This window comes from Branchiostoma floridae, unplaced genomic scaffold (assembly GCF_000003815.2).
Source record: "Branchiostoma floridae strain S238N-H82 unplaced genomic scaffold, Bfl_VNyyK Sc7u5tJ_1454, whole genome shotgun sequence".
Taxonomy (NCBI): Eukaryota; Metazoa; Chordata; class Leptocardii; order Amphioxiformes; family Branchiostomatidae; genus Branchiostoma; species Branchiostoma floridae.
In genome coordinates, this window is record NW_023365721.1 from 1 (window position 1) to 7,712 (window position 7,712).

The following is a 7,712-nucleotide window of genomic DNA, read 5'->3' on the forward strand; positions in this document are numbered from 1 at the left end:
CCTAACTTTGGACAGTGGGCAGGGTAGGTCAACAAGTGTGCAAAGTTGTCCTAAGTTGTGCAAAGTTACGTGACGTCATCTAACTTTGGACAGTGGGCAGGGTAGGTCAACAAGTGTGCAAAGTTGTCCTAAGTTGTGCAAAGTTACGTGACGTCATCTAACTTTGGACAGTGGGCAGGGTAGGTCAACAAGTGTGCAAAGTTGTCCTAAGTTGTGCAAAGTTACGTGACGTCATCTAACTTCGTACAGTAGGCAGGGTAGGTCAACAAGTTAATTAATACATAGTAAAAACTTATATATGTGTAAATAAGATACACACCACTCACGCATATAAACAAATGAAATATAGATGCACATTAATCAGCACAAAATCAATGTTCATGCAATGTAAAAAAAATTCATTTATTTCAATTTTTTGTCTTTTATTTCTCCTCTTAACGTCCGTTTTAACAATGCACACAAAATAATTTAAGTTCACTCTTAATATTATATTTCCCTTTTTTTACGTCACTTCTAAATACAAGTACCTGAAAACATCTCCCCTATCTACTTATAAACTACATGTATTGCAGTCATCTTTCACTACTTTTATAATAAGAAGTAGTAGTTGTTATTTTATTCCTTGTAATTTAACAATTAATTGAAGTACTTCCACCATTTAGTACAGAAGTATGCCATTTTCTGCCAGCACGGTCACACCCCTTTTACATAGAAAGACTGTTTAAATTGATCTCCTTTTATTGGTTGTCAGAGCAAAGTCGTTGTCATCGTCTGCATCACATAGTGGAGACAGCAGCGTTGAAGCGGCGCACAGCTTCCTTTTCTCTCCCCCGATCACATCGTTTGCCTCAATGGACTTATTCATGTCTTCTTCTGCTTCGCTGTGTTTTGATTAAAAAGAAATTGTCACTCACTAATGCCAACGTTAATTGTTGTCGTCGCTATTTATCGTTTCACGATTCATTTAATCATCTCATCAATGCTATCTTTTCGAAGACAACGCTAACACTAAACTAAACAAAGCAATAGCAAATAATAAAATCAGGTAAACAACATTAAGTAGCTGGTCATTTTAACTACTTTATATTAAGAATAGCGTATAATGAATAATCCTTATGGAAACAGATATCGACGCAAAAATGATCAACATCATCGCAATTCTGTATACATTAAAAAATCAATTTTCCGCTTACCTATCATCATTGATGTTAGCTAATAGATGTTTAGAAAGAATAGAACAAATGAAATAAAAGCAGCCGTGGCGCAATACAAAGACTGAAAAACGACACCATTCTACGAACGCATTCTGGGTTCGAATTTCAAAAAAACACCCGAGCAAATGACGTAAATGTCTGTTGGTGACGTTAAGCAAAAGAATGTTCGACAAGGTATGGTTCTAGAAATGACGGTTGTAAATTTTGAACATATAACGTTATATCTACATTGAATCAAACGTTTGATTTAAAACAATAAAAAGGTGTTAAGGAGTAAATCTACCTGTTGGCAGACAGATGGCTGTCCACAGAAAAACATTTTCCCTCCATTTGGTGTCAGGTGGAGAGACTTGTGCATGGCTTACAGCAAAAGCCGCGACCGTGATAAGGCTATATAAAACAGCCACCGTTAGCACGCACAAAACAGATGCAACAGCACAACATCCCTGTGAAGAATAAGAACAATCTTAATAAAGATAAGTAATCTGCATTCTGATAAAAAAAATCTGTTGTTTTGTAAGATGTAACTTTCTAAAGAATATAAGATTTATGAATCAAAAGTAGGAACTCAAAAGATATCAAGGTGCGATTAATACGACTAACCCACCTGAACAAGTTCTTCCGGAAAATCCTTCCAGTCAAACTCGACTCTCCAGGACGAATGGAGATCTGTAGCCTTCAAAGATTTACTGCACGACATGATATGATATAATATTGTCCGTAATTCCCCCGTTAAAAAAGTCTATTTCGTCAAAGACACGGACTAAAAAGTAGCCGTGGCGACTTCATCGCCACACAGTTTCAAACTGTTATACTGAAAAACGACACCGTTCGAAGAACGCATTCCGGTTTCGAATTACGAAAACACCTGAGTTAGTGACGTAAACGTCAGATTGTGACGTCTAAGAAGATGAGAACATTAGAAAAAAGGTTCTAGAAATGACAGTTGAGACATTTGAACGTAACACAGAAAACTTGTAGACGCGTAGTGTAGTATATGTATCGCCAAAGTCATGCTAGGCGACATCTTCCTAGGAATACGCGACCTGATCAGTACACCCGGCTGACTGTCCAAAGTTTAGATGACGTCATGGTTAGCGTGACGTCATAACTTCGGACAAGTTCGTACAACTCCGTACACCACCCGGCTGACTGTCCAAAGTTTAGATGACGTCATAACTTCGGACAAGTTCGTACAACTTTGGACAACTTTGGACAACTTCAGACATCTAACTTAACTTAGGACAACTTCGTGCATTTCACCCTGATACTGGACATGGGTGACAACTTGATCGAGGCAACAGAAGAAATCGCTCTCTCTACACTACCTAAGAAAAAGAAATCTAAATCTCCACCGTTGAGTTCTCACACTCTTGTCAACGATGCACGAAAAGAAGTGATTACAGCCAAGTGTATGAGAATAGAGCCACCAGAACCAGCTACAAAAATCTTAGAAAAGCCCAGAGACACTTGGATGAAGCATATGCAAGTGCTGAAGCGGAATTCACCCGAGGAAAAATTGTTAGCATTGCCCATCTTCATGTCACGAAACAACACGATGCTGCCTGGAGAACTATCAACGAACTAACCGGCCGGAAATCCAAACCAACCGTCAAGTTAAAAGGGGGATCTCCAGACGAGAGAAAAGAGAACTGGTTAACACACTTTAAGTCCCTTCTAGGCTCAGCTACAAGAACTCCTTCTGACCGACAACTCAAGATGGAACCTGTAGTGGAACAAGAACTAGGCATCTCAACAGATCTTTTTACCTTAAGTGAACTTGAAATAGTTCTGAAATCGCTACCTGCTAATACGTCTCCTGGACTGGATAACATACCGGCCATTATCTGGAAAGACCCTGCTTTTCATGACCTTTTGTTACACTTGTGCAACCAAACTTTTATGTCACACAGACCTCCATCATCCTGGCTCAAAGGAGGGATTGTGCCAATACCTATAAAAGGTGATTTAACATCTACCTCTAACTATAGAGGAATTACTCTCACTCCCATTGCTGCAAAGGTTTATAACAAACTTTTACTTAACCGTCTTAATCCTGTAATTGATCCTATCCTTAGGAGGAATCAAAATGGGTTTAGAAAGGGAAGGTCAACTATTTCTCAGATACTCGCAATACGTCGTATTATTGAAGAGATGAAGAGATGTAATAAGGAATTTGTGTTACTGTTCGTGGATTTCCGTAAAGCATTCGATAGTATTGACAGAGATGTAATGTTTGATATTTTAGCACAGTATGGTATTCCACAATGTTTCATAGATGCTATTAGGGCTTTGTATAGAAATACAACAGCCTCTGTGATTACTTCTGATGGTGAGACTAGTTCATTTGAGATAGTTACTGGAGTTCTCCAGGGTGATACTTTAGCACCATACTTATTCATTATTGTACTTGATTATGTTCTAAGATTGTCACNCAGATATGCACCGTGCAGTCTTTGTACAAAGCTGCCATTTTAGCTCGTTCTCATACCCCTTCCGCTTGTTTTTTAGAGCGGGGTGTTGATTGGTCGCTTGTTTTTTCAACGGTGCATAACACTCTCCTTGAGAATAACCTAAAGGAGCTTTCCTGGAAGGTCGCACATGGGGCTCTCAAAACCAACTACTTGACTTGTTCGATTTGGCACAGAACTCCTTCCCCTCTTTGTCCGAGGAGAAACTGTAGAGCTACGGAGACCGTTACCCATGCCATCTGGTCTTGTGGCGAGGTGCTCCTGACCTGGACTTGGGTCGAAGGATTCATTAGGCGATGGGTGGTCTCTAGTTTTCGTGTTTCTCGCGCGGTCGCTCTCTATGGTGTTATGTCGTCTACCCTGAAGAAGTGTAAGAGAGATGTCTGCACCTACATTTTGGCCGTCGCTCGGTCTAAGATTTGGTGGTCCAGGTGTCAGGCTCTCTTTGACAATAATTTCGTATTTCACATTGAGCTGGTGTCTCTAATCAAGGAGGCTCTTAGGTTTAAACTCAAGATGGAGTTTGTTCGACTTGGTTCTGAAAGTTTCTTGGCTGAGTGGTGCCAATCTGTTAGATGGGCAAGTGTGCGGACGGGAGTTTTGGTTCTACGTTTTTAGAAGTCCTTGTCGTAGTAGTCTTTGTTTGGTGCTACAGTCTGTCTTTGCTATTGGTGGATTGTCTGTTAGATGTTCAGTGTGTGTGCTCAGTCCTTCACTATGGTGTTCCCCTTCTACTCTCTAGTCCTCTTTATAATTTCCAGTTTGCTTTGATGTGTCGTTTCTTGGCAGAAGGTTGGGCGGGTGCAAGTCTGCCTCGGGTGGAATGGCACATCATTTTTCTTTGTTTCCATTCATGAGTTGTTTCTTCTTATATTATGATGGTTTTCAGTTTGGTCTCTGTCTGTATTACTAAAACTGTTTGTATACCCAAAATAACAAAGGGCCTTTGGAAGGGGCTTTGGAAGGGCTGGGTTAACAGGTCCGTCCAACCATGGAAGAAAGCTGGCGTAAAGCCTTGCCTGGCGGCAAGGCAAAAAACTGAAGGCTGTGCGGACATAGCAATGAGATGTTACTCACCTGTGTTTCAGATACTTAAATACAACGTTACGTAAATTCCATCTAAAAGCATCTGCGTAGTCTGATACCACTACGGCTTACTGGTGTGTCAACATTCGGACAGTTCCCACGAACCCAGTAATAACACAAAACGCAACGCATACTTATGCTAGGGTCACATTTCAAATTCCGGGGCCCAGTCAGACAGCTTTGGGGAACGAAAAGTATTATATGATTCAAAAGAGAACAAAAACACAACTCGTACCAAAATCTTTTCAAGAGCTCAATGCATATACATTAAAATACACTTTACTTTTTCCTTTCCGCAAACAGCCCGACCGGGTCCTGGTTGGGAAATACTGACCCCAGCATTTAGCGGGTATCTCACCGGGCTGCAGTAGGATGGCGGATCGCTGCGTTCTAAATTTGATTTGTGTTTCCCTTGATTTTGTAGTTGGGATATTATTTAAAACGTACAAGTATGACTAGAAAGAGAAAAAAACACAAAGCGTAAAAAGATTAGATTTCTACCAATGAATTTCGTTGAGCGCTTGGTCAATAGCCGCAGCTTTAGTGAGATACACGCTTTCGTCGAGTAAAACAGTAAGAACAGTTTTGCGATACTGGCCAGAAATGAACATAGTGTGCGCTTTTGTTAATTCCAATTGTGGATTTAATGTTTCTGTAGCCTGTTATTCTTTCTGTCAGCTTAGGGCGCGGTCACATAGGTCGTGCGATCGTCGTAATCTCCAAGCAGATCCTACAATGGCATAAAAGATAGTACCAAACTGGCCAAGGACTCGTGAGTGTAGTCAGCCAAGAGGTGTACATGTGCCATGTAGCGAAACACACTCCTAAGCCGGCTTCACTCCTCTGCCAGCTTTTGATACCATCTTATGCTACCGTAGGATTTGCTTGGAGATTACGATCGTCGTACGATCGCTATTTTCGGGCATTTTGGAGGACAAAAATGTACGTCTCCTGCAAAGTTCAACTGCCTTGGTACAGCCAGGATCCAATGTGTTTATCAACTTCAGAAAAATAGCCTAATGGTAAATTAACCGCTACCGCTCGCGTGAAACTACCACCGGGTGCCAAAGTTTAGACGGGCGGTGTAGAGCCCCTTTTGCCCCGAAGAGAGTCCGGCCAAGCTACGGTGGCTAACGTTCAATTATATACCAATACACTATACCAATGGGAGCCCTTCGGTACTTCTACTGTCTTGTGATGCCCGCCCTCCCAGTTAAGCCGGGGCTATTTTTAATCCAGAATTGTGCGAGTAATTAGAAATGCCTGCTCTGAGCTAGTTAGTCTTACTTGTTTTTCCCAGTTCCAAGAAAAATTTACTTACCTCCCTTCTTTTATTGAGCCCAAGAAGCAGTAGCCAGTTGAAGAAACAGGAATATCAGCCAGTTCAGAAATTCAGACAAGCGTGTCTATACAGTTGTCCTGAAACAAAAATGTGCAAGAAATCTTGGACTGTATCTGTTTTAACAGACAGGCCCGTCACTGGCGCATGCGCGGTAGGCCTCACTACTAGAGAGACCTACGTAACTCACCTAGTTCAATATGCATTGTAGATTAGTTCAGCAAGACTATATAAAACAGCTTTCCTCCTTTCAGATTTGTTGTCTTAGAATAATGGGGGGGGGGGATTTGTAATTTGATTTGTAGGGAGTGAAGATTATATGTTGTTTTAGTGCTATTTATGTGAAAAAGTTCTGTTATTGTATTTTTTTTTCAGTTACTAAGAGCTAGATTTACGTTGAAGTTAAATTGTTTGAGCGATGGGGCAGATTCCAAGACCTTGGTACAGAAGCAACGACTAGTAATCCACGACGGTACTACAGCGGTCGAACTATTGATTGGCATATAGACCGAACAGTGTGATCCCAGCAATGATCAATTTTCTGAATGAACTGTAAAACTTTTAAATTTAATCTCTATTCACCAGACAAGACAATTAGTTTCTTTACCAATGCTTGGATACAATGTAGTTTTAATACAATCAAACTTTATTTTAGAAAACGTAGCATATGTAACAATCTTACCAACGACTCACCCATGTCCAGTATCAGGGTGAAATGCACGAAGTTGTCCTAAGTTAAGTTAGATGTCTGAAGTTGTCCAAAGTTGTACGAACTTGTCCGAAGTTATGACGTCATCTAAACTTTGGACAGTCAGACGGGTGGTGTACGGAGTTGTACGAACTTGTCCGAAGTTATGACGTCATGCTAACCATGACGTCATCTAAACTTTGGACAGTCAGCCGGGTGGTGTAAGGAGTTGTACGAACTTGTCCGAAGTTATGACGTCACGCTAACCATGACGTCATCTAAACTTTGGACAGTCAGCCGGGTGGTGTACGGAGTTGTACGAACTTGTCCGAAGTTATGACGTCAAGCTAACCATGACGTCATCTAAACTTTGGACAGTCAGCCGGGTGTACTGATCAGGTCGCGTATTCCTAGGAAGATGTCGCCTAGCATGACTTTGGCGATACATATACTACACTACGCGTCTACAAGTTTTCTGTGTTACGTTCAAATGTCTCAACTGTCATTTCTAGAACCTTTCTTCTAATGTTCTCATCTTCTTAGACGTCACAATCTGACGTTTACGTCACTAACTCAGGTGTTTTCGTAATTCGAAACCGGAATGCGTTCTTCGAACGGTGTCGTTTTTCAGTCTAACAGTTTGAAACCGTGTGGCGCTGAAGTCGCCACGGCTACTTTTTAGTCCGTGTCTTTGATGAAATAGACTTTCTTAACGGGGGATTTACGGACAATATTATATCATATCATGTCGTGCAGTAAATCTTTGAAGGCTACAGATCTCCATTCGTCCTGGAAAGTCGAGTTTGACTGGAAGGATTTTCCGGAAGAACTTGCTCAGGTGGGTTATTCGTATTAATCGCACCTTGATATGTTTTGAGTTCTGACCTTTGATTCATAAATCTTATATTCTTTAG

At 41.0% G+C, this 7,712-nt stretch overlaps 1 long non-coding RNA gene across 1 annotated transcript; it reads right to left on the reverse strand.

Annotated features, from left to right (window-relative positions):
- Positions 1-664: 664 nt before the first annotated feature.
- On the reverse strand, positions 665-2,384 carry LOC118407746. Its single transcript, XR_004830179.1, has 3 exons — positions 1,822-2,384; positions 1,498-1,660; positions 665-881 (listed from the first exon to the last, which is right to left on the reverse strand). It is a non-coding gene; the product is annotated as an uncharacterized LOC118407746 (long non-coding RNA).
- Between the last annotated feature and the right edge of the window lie 5,328 nt (positions 2,385-7,712).